We start from the raw sequence: 13,459 nt of genomic DNA, 5'->3' as shown, positions 1-13,459 counted from the left end.
ACTTGGGAATCCAAGTGTTTCCTATCAAATTGGTATCAGAGCGTCGATTTGGGACCACCGGCGGCTGAAATTCTGAAATTTCAGCAAGTTTATCATTTCCGGAAGTGATATTTTTGAGATCCATTTGGAAGAAAGATGGCCGGAAAGAAGGTTGACATCTTGGAAGGCGAAGTCGGCCAATTGAAAGCCGATTTGGAGGAAAGATTCTTCAACCTTCAAAATCAAATCACCTCCAACAATGAAAGGTTGGAGGGGAAGTTCACCGCAATGGAGGAAATGTTGAAGAAACTACTTGAGATGAAGACCAATCCGGCGACATCGGAAGTAAGAGAGATCGCCGACGGCCATGGCATGGGAGGAAATCCGAACCCCTTGCGGGGGAGGAGAAATGTGGAGGTGGAGATCCTAGAGGAAGAGAACGACATGCCTCCTTTAGAGCCCCTTTCGAGGGAAGAGATGAGCATGGGATATGACAGAAGGGGGGCTGATTTTGGTGGGAGAAGAGAGGGATCGCATCGCCGAGGTGCTGAATTTGAAAGAATTCAGCGTCGAGGGGGGGATTTTGAAGGAAGAAGGGAGGAACGTCATCGTCGAGGTGCTGAATTTGAAGGTATTTAGCGTCGAGGTGATGATGTTGAAGGGAGGAGAGGTGAGTATGAAGAGGGGTTAGAGTATATTCGTCGGAGGGACGATCGGGACAATTGGGGAATGCCTCCTCTGAGGGGAATGGGAGGCTATGGAGGATACCGGGGAGATCCCAAGGTGAGGAAATTGAAGATGCCCGTTTTCGAGGGGGAAGACGGCCATGGCTGGATCTACAAGGTGGAGCGTTACTTTGCGGTCAATGGGTTGACAGAGGATGAGAAGCTGACGGCGGCAGGATTGTGTCTGGAAGGAAAGGCTTTGGCATGGTATCAGTGGCGTGACAGGAGGGAGCCTATCAGGAACTGGAGGGAATTCAAAAACTGCATAATAGAACGTTTCCAAACCGATCGGGGAGGAGATTTCTATGAGCAGTTCTTTGCTCTGGTGCAGGAGGGATCAGTAGAAGACTACCGTGAGCGGTTCGAACATCTGGCTAGTAGGGTGGAGCGATTATCAGATAGTGTATTGGAGGGGAACTTCATGAAGGGGTTGAAGGCAGAGATCCGAGCGGCAGTTAAAGTTCTGATGCCTAGTGATTTGGAGGAGGCAATGAAGTTGGCACAGCTGGTAGAAAATCAGAATAATCTGGAGAAGGGAGCTAGGAGCAGCAGCTCAGGAGGCTCTTACAAGACTACGACCACTCTTTTAGCATCAAAGGGGCCTACATCAGTCAACAATAATGAGATCACCAAGGAGAAGCCAGTAGGAGGAGGGAGTGGGGATAACTTCAAGAAGCTCACTGAGACAGAATTACAGGAGAAGAGGGCAAAAGGGCTTTGTTTCAGATGTGACGAGAGGTATACGCCGGGGCACAGGTGTAAGGATCGAACTCTTCAAGTTCTTACTGTTTGTGATGAAGAAGGAATGGAGGGTGTCGTCTTTCCACCTTGCGGACAAGGTAGATCTTTGGGAGGGGAGTATTGTTAGACCGGTCCACTGGACTGGTCCATCCGGTCTAGGCGGGACCGGTTCGGGGGCGAAATCGCGAAACAGGCGGAGACTCCGCCAGAACGAGCGGCCCTACCGCTCATATAGAGCGTTTTAGGAAGGATTTTTAGGGGGTTTTAGAGAGAAATTTGAATGTAGGGACTGTTTAGGGAATTCCTTTTGATTTGTATGCATTAAATAGATGTTTTTCCTAGGGTTTGGGCATCTGGAATTTGGCTGAAATTTGAGATCTCGTAGATTTAGGATTCTTTGGGCTCTAGCGGCGTCTAGAGATTTGGGAGAGATCGATCCTCCTCTCGAATTGAGGATCAATTGTATCTTGCTCTTTTATTCATCGTCTAAGTGGAATACAAGTCTTTTCTTGAGTTTTCTCTCGTATTTTCCCGGACAAGTGCTGTTTTCCTACTGTAAACAGCAGAAATCTGCTGTTTTCCTGCTGTGGACAGCCATTTGGCTGCTGTTGGTTCGCCGATTTTGGATAGGTTGCTTGTGAATACAAGCACTTCCTATCATATGGTAATTTTGTTTATGGGTCTGACATGATTTATTTCTTTTATATTTGATATTTATGCACCCTGAGTTTTCTGATTCATTTTGTTATCCATTTTGGCATTGTCAATTTTGGTGATGTTGGTTTTCAGTCTGGAGTTGATGGGCTTTCTTTGATGTAAGGAGAGTTTTGTCTTGTTGCTGTTTATTTTGTTTTCACATAGACTCTGACTTGCCCTACTGCACTATGTTGTATTTCTGTTTCTGTTGGTTGGTGGCCCTATCTTTTGTGGGATCTCTGTTTTCCCTTTAGGTATCTGGTTATTTATATTGTTTGGAAGGTTTGTTTTTTTATTTTATTTCTAATTAAATCTGTTCTAGTTTATGGTGAGTGTTAATTGTACCTTCAAGTTTTTTTTGGATCATGTTACATCTTTTCATTGTGCTGAAATGGAAAACAGTGGAGTTTAGTCTCGAAGAAGCATCTCTTCAATTAGTATATCAACTCAAACTCTTGATTCCCATGGTGAAACTAGAAGAGCAAGCAACCCTTCAAAATTTGTTAATCACGGTTTGTTCCGACATGCTCTCATTTTTTAGCTAATTTGTTATGATGACTTTTTACATTATCGTTAATCTTTTTCCAACTATTTTTCCTTGGCTTTTTGCTATTATGATTTTTTTTTCTTTTAAGCTCTTGATTGTTAAGTTCATGTTGAAGCATGTAAAAAATGAAAATTAAATGAAAAGATGAAAGCTTAAATAGGAACATTTTCCTGGTAGCAACTTGAATAAAGCGTGTTAGCAAATGTTGATCAACAATAACCTTTATGTGAGAGAAAATTCATAAAATTAAACTAATGTCATTTATATTTTGTTGTTTAAGAATGAGCTAACCAATAGGCTGCCTATGTACTAATGCTAAGTGCATGGTCATCAAATTATTGAACAACATTCTTGTTCATGTTTGATAGGTATGGTCATGAACAAGATCTACTTGTTCATGCTAGATAAATTATTTGTTTCGGTGTTCATTAAGAATATCGTTCATTAAAAGTATTATTTATGAGCTCGACAAACTACTTGTTTATGAGCTCGATAAGCTTGCTTGTTTATGGGTTCAATAAGCTTGTTCATTTTTGGGCTCGATAAGCTTGCTCGTTTATAGGCTCGTTTAAAGCTCGATAAGTATAAAACGAACCGAACTGGAACATCTTTCATTTTGAATGAACTAAGCTTGAACATAAACAAAAAAGATTGAATAGATCTCAAACATGCGCTTAGCAAACAAGCTCAAAAAGGAGCAAACACATACTCGACTCAGCTCGGTTCATTTACATTGCTGGTATAATGGTCACATATGTATCAAAAATGGTTTTAATTAGATTTGATGATATCTTGGTTTTACATATGCTTTGAGAGTAAGCCTTGTCCAGGAACCTGGGTGAGTAATAAACAATAACATCTTATCTAATTTTATTTTTTTTAACCATTCATATTTGTTTTGCTTTTTTGAGCTTCTTATTTATATATTTGCACATCTTTTATTGATTTTGTTGAAACTTGTTGTTTCTAGAATAGGTTGTTAGATCTAAACTAATGTCCCAAGGCTAACTAAGGAGGGGGGGGGTGAATTGGTAATTTTAAAAATTTTAACCTTCTTGGATTTAAAATTTTGAAACCGATGGATTATTTATAGCAAGTTTTAAAAACTATTTTTCAACCATAAAATAAAAACGCAGAAATTATATATGCAACAAAAATAAAAAGACACAAAGGTTTATTGTGGTTCGATCATACACGATCTACATCCACTTCCTGAAGCCTTCAACTTTAGGTATTGCACTATACCAAAGTGACTCTCTTTTTGCCCCTACAACTAGGCAGAGAAACCTTCATAAAACTCTCTTCCACTAATCCCTGGTGCCGTGGAGAACCGTGGTCCTTTTACACCCTCCAGGTGTAGGCAGAGAACCTTCGTCCTTTTACACCCTCCAAGTGTAGGCAGAGAACCTTTCGTTGTTCACACTCTCCAAGTGTAGGCAGAGAAACTTCGGCTGTTCACACTCTTCGAGTGTCGATAGAAAACTAGATCTTCTTGAAAGATCTTCACACGAGAAATTTAGAAGGACAAGAGAAAAGAGTGAATAAAACACAAAACACACACAGAGATCCTTACCTTGAGTAATCAAATGAACCTTCAGGCTCCAATAGGAAGAAATCTCCTTCAAACACTCTCTCACTCTCTTCTTCAATTTACCTTTACCATTCACGAAGAACAAGTGACAAAAACATTAAAGGTCAGTTTTTAGTGGACCTTTTATAGAAAAGGTACAAAAAATCATCCAGAAAATTGAATTTTTCAAATTTGAGCATCCACAATCGTACCTTACGATCGTAATTCGTACGTACAAATAGTACAAAAACTGTTGCGTATGATCTCAATGTGAATCGGTACGAACTGCCTTCATACCTAATCATTGTCCGGTACGAACTGTGTTCATCAGGTATGAACAGAATAAATGTCAAAAATCATTTGTACGAATGGGCATGATGAAATAAACAAAAGCAAATCAGAGGCCATTATCCTGGTACGATCAATAATGATTGTCCATATAAACTTCATTCAAACACAATCCAAAGGCCATCGTCTCGGTACGATCAACAATGATTGTCCGTACGATATTTGTTTGTGATGGATCCAGAGGCCATCATATACAATCATAAATGATCGTCTGTACGATCTTCTTCGGTCGTGCACGATCCAGAGGCTATCGTACCACTACGATTAATAATGATCATTCATACGATCTTCATTCGTGCAGGATCCAGAGGCCATCGTCTCGATACGATCCTAATTATCATGTATGATTTTTACTTAGAATTTTTTTTAACATTTTTCGTTTGCTTCATTGCTCATTGGGGAAAATAATTGACCAGATCGTCCCGTACAAAATATGTTCGTATTGTAGGATCAGTTTAAAAATATGAATTTTAAAACTCTCCCCCGATGTGTGCTCAGTTACTCAATTACTATCTCACTCTCTCGGACTTAATAAAATGAAAAATATAGACTTCAATTTATAATACACTAAACTGATCTTGATTTGAAGTCCAACCATCCAGAGTATTTCTCTAAAATGTTAGTACACACAAGAGCAAAACAATTCTTCCAAAATGTATTAGGAGAAATAATTAAAACAATAATATTTGGAATCATAAAAAACATACAAGTTGCGCGAATGTCAAACATGCAAAGCTAGGTAGCAAGTATATTTGATGTTCATATAAATTGCTTCAGCTTCGGCTGCTTCAACTTTGCTTCTTTTTGTCAAGTCATGTTGTTTGTGGCAAATACACTAATCTTTCTTCCCTTTTGACCCTATTTCGGCTTCAATTACTTCGTGAGAAGTAGAGTATTGAATGTTTCGTTCCAATTGTAACTCGTAGCAAACATAACAATTTTTCTAGTGTTGCTTTGTCTTTGTTGTCCTCAGCAGTTAAAAGAAAAGAAAAGAGGATAAAAAATATGAATAAATGATTACCTATAGCCAAATCCTATTCAAATCTTATTGCAATCAGCAACCCATTCTCTATTCAAATGGCGCCAAAATGTCATTTCTCGTGTCTCCTCTCTCAGAGCGCGTGACATGTCTTCAGCTCTTCTTAAGAAAATGAAACCCCAGGAAATCTGGACTCTTCTCCGTCACTTCTTCCCATAGGTGAAAGCCCCGTATGCTTCCGACTCCAACCCAAGGATCTCCCTATCCAGCCTTCCGCTCTTGTCGACCACAATCCCCAAGCCAAACTTGAAACCTCCAGAAGCCCCCTAGCCCCTTCTTCCATTAGATCAAGCTGCACCTCTCGATCTCCAAGACCTTACCACGACCCTACTGTAGCCAAAGCCATATCCAGCTCGCAAACTCCTATAGCCCCGATGCCTTGCCCGACCTCTGATCCTTTTGATCCAGAGAGAGAGAGAGAGCAGAAGAAGAAGAAGAAGAAGTAGCAGAAGAAGAAGAAGAAGAAGTTTTCTCCCTACGTCAACCGAGCATCCTCCGACCTCCACACTTTGCCGCTAAATTTGATGCCTTCCCTTGCTCTGAACTCGATCGATCTCCACTCCAACCTCGAAGCCTATCTCTTCCTCTCGGTCAAACCCTTAGCCTCTTGCGACCGAGCTCCGGTCGCTACTACAGACCAACCCTTACCTGTAGTTGGAACTTCCTACAAGCCGCCTCTATCCAAGCCCTTTCTATTTAGGTATACTTCTTATTTTATTTTATTTAAGTATTAATTATTTTAATTATTATTATTATTATTATGGTTATTATTATTGATACTGAATATTGGTTTTAGTTGTTAATAATATTAGTATTATTATTAATATTACTATTGTTATTAGTATTATATATGTATATTTGTATGTGTGTGTGTTTTTGTGAGAGGATGACAAAAAAAAAGAAAGTAAAAAAAATAAATAAAAGAGAAAAGAAAAGAAAAAAATATAAAAAAATGACGAGGGAAATATTTTTGTACATTTTCATTGTCACCCCGTTGTCGTCACCCCTACGTGAAGGTATAATTTTCTAAACTCAAATCCCGCATTCAACATTCGTGTCTAGCCGAAAAATCGCTCATATACGTTTTTCTCTAGCGCGGTGAGAAAGAAACTTGGTGCAACACCTTCGGCGAGGCGGGTAGGCCATATACACACTTTTTGTAATATGGTGGGGACAATCTTAAGTACCCATACACGGCTCTGTACCTGCGGGAAAACAACTGCTTTTCTTTTGAAATAGATACCGAAGATCAATACACAACTTTCTCTGACGTGGTGTGGTTGAAGATTTCAAGGCCGCGATGTCCAAGGACACATACTGTACAATCTTTTCTCTAGCGTGGCAGGAGGACCGGTTTCCTATAAGACGGCACTTGGACTTGATTGAACTCAAGGGACAACAGGACTTGTGAACTTGAACTCAAATAAACCAAGCAAAGAACTTGAACATAAATATAATCTGGATCTAAATGAATCCGAACCTAAATAAATCACAAGGACTTGAATCGACTTTGGATTACACAAGACATTGAATTTGAGTTGAACTCATTTGACTCCGACTTGACTCAAATGAACTTGGTGCAAGGAGTTTCAACTTGAACTTGAACTTCTACTCAAACTCAATCTAGAACTTGAACCTGCACATATAATGACAAAGAACTTGGACTCGAACTTGTGAATCTTTGAACATAATTTGAACTTGATTGAATACAACATGAGACAAGTGAACTTGAATCAAACTCAACAAGAAAGAACTTGATCTGAAATTGGACTTGAGAAGAACTTTATTTGAGCATGACTTGAACAATTCGGACACGAATAAAGAACTTGTACTTTGACTAAAAAGGACTTGGACTCTAATCCAGAAGGGAACAACAATAAGCACAAGTCTAACTTGAACTTGAACTTGCAAACGTTTAAACATCAAAAGATTTACAAATTTGGACTTTAACTAGATTTGAACATAATATAAGAACTTGAATTCAAGTCAACAAATAAACAGGGGACCTACTCAAATAAAACTTGAATGAACTTTAATTGAATAAGGCTACGCTAAACTTGACAACTTGTTAATCGTTGTGTATGAAGAAATTGGAGGAAAATATAACTCGGTTTCATCAGCTTGCTTACTAACAACAAAGTCACCCTTATAACTAACATCAACTATATTAGGGATGCATACAATAGTTCCCATAAGTGCTGAAAGATACGATTACAAAGGCAATAATTTGCCAATCAATGTGTATAATAAAATTTAAGGGAAAGAGTAATTTGATTGCAAGTAAAACATTCCAAAGTCCAAGGTGCACTGTAAATCATCTATAAATGTTCATGGTTAGTGTACAACACTCATAGAAACTTGCAAGCAAGCACATCAAACAACAAAAAGGTTTGTCATGCATATGATGAATCTTTCATGATTGACGATAGAAAGTGGCAATCATTAATTGACAAACAAGCATATTCGTGCTCTTGTGAATAATGATAGTGGACAAACTATAATTATGGAAACTTCCCTATGACTAATGTCAATCATCTTTCAACTATACATAGCGGTCCTTACGAACACCGAAGGACATGCGGATAAAATGCGATGTTCCATTGTTGACTAAAAAAAAGAAAAAAATGGAAAAAGTACAATTTCATTAAACAAAGGCATCTTTTCACACTACAATTTGGGGCCCATTGCACATGGTTGCTTGCACAAATGAAGAAACTCTTCATACCCATAACTCCATTTAGTAAAGTCAATCAATAAAAGAGAAAAAGAAACCAAACAAGGGGTACTAACGCTATCTGTTCAAAATCTTGCCTCCTGTTCAAGAGCCTCCAACTTCTTCCCCACTGTTGATCAAATGCTTGATACCTCTTGGCCCTGTGTAACTCGTCTCTGTTGATCGCCCCAAAGCCCTAATCCTTTCGGTGTCGTTTCCCTCTGTGTATCTAATCTACTTGCCTCGATCCGACCCCCCAATCCACTCCGAACATGTCTAATGCCTCACATTCATCGCATGTTCTCTATGATAATGACATAGGAAAGTTCTTTGCAGCCCTCCAATAGAGATTAAAGTGATTACCATCAGTCATTAATGCACAGCAACTTGTGGGCCCTGCTTCTGCATGGATTGACTCTAGAAACAAGGATAGTTTTTTCTAATGGTCAAGGTGTACAGAATAAAAGAGCTCAAAATATCCTTGTAGAAAAATCTGCTCTAACTAATGATTATTAATATGAGAGTCTACAATACATTATTGATATTAAAATGCTTGTTTCTCTAACTCCATTTCACAAATAAGTCCAAAATTGATTTTAGTCTCCTATTGATTTACATTTGCTTATATATTTAAGTATCTAAAGTGCTGTCCACTACAATAAAAAACTACAAAATGAACAATACATATGTAAACCGATGGAGATATATATATATATATATATATTAAAAATTGCTCAACGAGTTTATTAATTTTTTTTTTAATTTGGAGAATAGTTGAATTGGGAAATTTATCAATTGATTAATCAAAATTCAATAAATATCATAAAAAAGATGCAAAATTACCGAGGTGGTTTAAATCGAAGACCGTATGCCGTTGACCTTAGGTCCGGGTTAGAAGAAATTACGATAAATGCCATCCCGATTTCTCCCTTAGTGCGGACAGGATGTCGGGAGACTGCCGAAATTGCTCAACGAGTTTATTAATTTTTGTTTTAATTTGGAGAATAGTTGAATTGGAAAATTTATTAATTGATTAATCAAAATTCAATAAATATCATAAAAAAGATGCAAAATTCAAATTGTTAATTTAAAATCAAACTGAAATAATTAATGATTTTAGCATTTAAAAAAAGAAATTTGTCATCTTTTAAAAAAAGAAACATGTAATGAGAGAATTCATAGTTCATGGCAAAACATGGAACTCTGGGACGTAGTGGATTTATTAGGAAAACAAATGGTAGTATAAGGCTCATCATGGCCACTTTTATTGGATTCCTTAATAGCTTTTAAATGGAATTTCATTTCCATCTATTAACATAGCCAAGCTTCACTTCCCTTATAGTATTGCTTCTTACAATGAAGATAATAATTCAGGCATCCTAACCTATAGGGTTAGGTTGTAAGCCCACCAACGGGCCACTTCTAAGTGAAGTGGTAAGTCTCATGTGTTAGGGATACTTTTAAAATAAAGTATAACAACCCTAACAATCCTACAAATAACTAACATGTTACTTTCTATGAAAGCTATAAGTCTCAATTTAAATCAAATACTTGGATTACTTTCTATGAAAATTATAAATCCCAATCTAAATTTAAATCTTCGGGCAACTTCTAAGTGAAGCCATAAGACCCACGTTTTAGGAAAATTGTTAAATGAATTGCAATGACCCTAAAACCCTAACAAAAAAAATTGAATTTAAACCTATGGGCATCTTGGTCTAAAGGATTAAGTTATAAGACCCGCTTTTCAGGCTACTTCCTAAGGGAAGCCATAAGTTCTACCTAAACAATAAAAATCCCCAAGCAGCCTCGTTGTAGAGTCAAGTTGTAAGACCCATCCTTGGGCAACTCATAAATAGAGTAGTAAGCCCCATTCCAAATAAAAATCTTGGGCTACTTTCTACGAAAGTCGTAAGTTCCAAACCAAATTTAAATCCTTGGGCTACTTTCTAAAGAAGTCATAAGACCTGCTCCAAACTAAATTCCTAGGTTACTTCTAAATGAAGTTATAAATCCTAAACTAAATAAATCTCTAGGTATTCTAATAAATGTAAACCCCAAAACACTCAATAAAATTAAAATTTATACCTAATAAATTCAGTATACTCGGGATCCCTGAGAGGAGGCAACCCATGACTGCTAATCAGATTCCCTAGACACTACGGTCAATGATTGTTAACGTTGGTAGACTGAAATATATGGTACACCCAGGATGATGAAACCATGAGATCTTGATCGGGTTTACCTCCATTTTCCCCACTTTTTGAGACTAAAATTACCTAAAATTTATTCATTCTTAATTGAGAATTCTCTCTTACGTAGTAAGAGGTAATTAACTATGAGTGCTTGCACTCATAGGAAGTAAGGACCCCAGATCTTTAAACCCTAACATTACCCTCAGGAGAAATCTGGTTAACTTTAATCTGACTTAAGGGAAATGGAATCCTAAGGTTGCAAAGCGAGATTCGTGTATTTGTGCAATTTTTCTTAAGCCAATAGATTTCTGGCGACTCCGCTGCGGATTACTTTTCTCTCCATCTTTGGATGAAAAGATAATTCATGATTAGTCTAAATTAATAAAACATCTAAAAATAAATATAGATGTTTATTCAATGCAGTTCTGTGTTTTCTTTTTCAGCAGAATTCAGGTTGAATCTAATTCATGTAAGTTCTGCTGAGCGGTTGATAATATGACGCCTGTGAAGCCCTTCATAACTGTAAACTTGAGTGAGGGAGCTAGAGTGTAGTTCCCTCAAACTATTCTGAACACATGTTATGCTGAACCATTTCTAAAGTGATGCAGTTTCAATAGTTTCTTCCTAAGAATACTGTTAGCGTACCTATTGTCCAAGGTACTACTAAGAAGCCTACCACTGAAGCTGTTGATGAGCAGGATCCCAAGAGGGCCTCTCTATTTTTCAAGACTCTCCATGGCACATGTTGTTGCTCCAGTAATTCAAAAGATACCAAGTTACAATCTTTTGGCGAGAATAAAGCCAGTCAGAACATAATTCAGGATGAAGTACTGTCTAGAGAGTAAAATGCTGAAGTTCCTGATGCGAGTGCTAAGCTTTCCAGGAAAGCCAGAAGAAAGGCCAACACTCGCTTACGAGCTAATGGCTGGGTGCTCGAGACCCTTCAAGAATCATCACTGCAGTTAGAGGCGAATGTACCAATAAATAACAGATTTGAATCGTTAAAGTGGGTAAAAAGGAATGATGATAAGGGCCAATTATAGAAGTCTTTTTTGGGAGACTTCACGTCAACATCCACAACCAACAAAGAAGGAAGAATTTGCCTCTTCCAAAATATACAAAATACTGAAGATTGTTAAAGATAAAAATCTACAATGAAGATTGAGGAAATCTGTTACTGAAGTCATTGCCTCAACTGAGATTCATCCTCAAAATAATAAATTTTTAGCAAGACCTTATGTAGAGGAGTTTAGACATCGTCCATACTACCAAAAGTAAAGAGAACTCTATCCTAATATGGGTCGATACCCATATTACAGAAGAAAACACTCAAGAGAGCCTTCTGATAGTCTACATGTAAGAGGCTATAACATAAGATATGATGAACGAAGGCCCCGAAAATGGTATTATGAATCTAGCCATTCAAAGGTACATTCCAATGTTGGTGGTCATCAATATATGACTTTGAGAAGACAACAAGTTTAGGTTCCAAAAAGATCCAATATCCTGAAGCTCAACAAGATGATCATGATAAAGAAACCTATAAATGATGACTTAGGTCTCATGTACAGAAGTTATCCCCTAACAAGAAAACTTTTGTTGACATGACAAAGTGAAAAGAGAAAAAGAATCAAATCTATAAAGAATTCCCTGACTCTCCAGTCATATATTGGAAGCGGTTGTCCGAACTTGGAGATGATCTCGAGTTGGATGAAATTGATAACTACTATAATGATATCGAAGAAGAAGAAGAATATATTGATCCTATGAATGTTGAAGTTATCTGGATGGTTGATCATGTCCCAAATCCACCTAATCAAAGAATCCATACTCGCAAAAATGTAACTTCAAATCTATAAATTGAAGGCCAAATACAAGTCAATAAAGAATAAGCAATTTCTATAAACAGAACATCCCACATTAAGAAGAAGTGGAAAAAGGGAGAAATTGAAGATGTTGTAAGAAGGCTTTAACATGACATACAACTTCTCTAACAGAAGAAAGACCAACAAATTAATCATTTGAACCTTTTTCTTGATGAAATGAGCATCATAATGAAAGAACTGCTTGGGAAACTTTGTCTAGCAACCGTAGTTGGCTAGGTACATGCTACAATTTTTTTTAAAGTTAAAAAGTAGGCAATATTGCTCGTCAAACAGTAAATGTTGGAGATCCTCAAACCATTCTTCCTGATCTGGATACTTCTAACAAAGGATTAGAAGGTCAAGAAGAAGTAGATAAGATGGTCAGTAAGACCTACATCGAATATGTCATCAGCCAAAAAGTCAAGGAAGTTATAATTTTTGAAACTAATGAAGCCTTGGTGGATAAAGGATGTCTCATACTACTTATAAAACTACAACGCAAGCCACCCCATATTCACTGGTTCGTAGAACTGAGGCAATATCACCACTCAAGATCAAGTTGTCATCTCTTTGTATTGCTGTTCAATATGAATTAACAAAAGAAAATGATCTTTTACAACTTGAAGAGCTTAAAGCTCTTGATGAAGTTTGACTTCAAGCTCAACAAAGTCTAGAATCTTATAAAACAAGAATAATTAGGGCCCATGATTGAATGGTTCATCCTAGAAGCTTTAAGGAAGGTGAACCTGTTCTAGTTCGTCGAATACATATAATACCTCACCATCGTCTCAATGGTAAATTTGACCCAATCTTGGAAGGACCCTTCTGATGGACCGGACCGGCCGGTCCATCCTCCATCCGCACCGGCCCACAAGGGGTCGGTTCTCGCCTTTTACAGGCGGAGAAATCGCCTGCCTGGGCGTTCGACCGAAGGAGAGGGAGGAGGCGGGTGGGCCCAAGGGGGCCACCAAATGTAAGTGGGAGTTTGTTTTGTTTGCCCTAAAGGTAATTAGGGTATTTTGGGGGGTTTCATGTGAGGGT

Source organism: Dendrobium catenatum, unplaced genomic scaffold (assembly GCF_001605985.2).
Source record: "Dendrobium catenatum unplaced genomic scaffold, ASM160598v2 fragScaff_scaffold_1408, whole genome shotgun sequence".
NCBI lineage: Eukaryota > Viridiplantae > Streptophyta > Magnoliopsida > Asparagales > Orchidaceae > Dendrobium > Dendrobium catenatum.
This window is presented reverse-complemented; position numbering follows the sequence as displayed.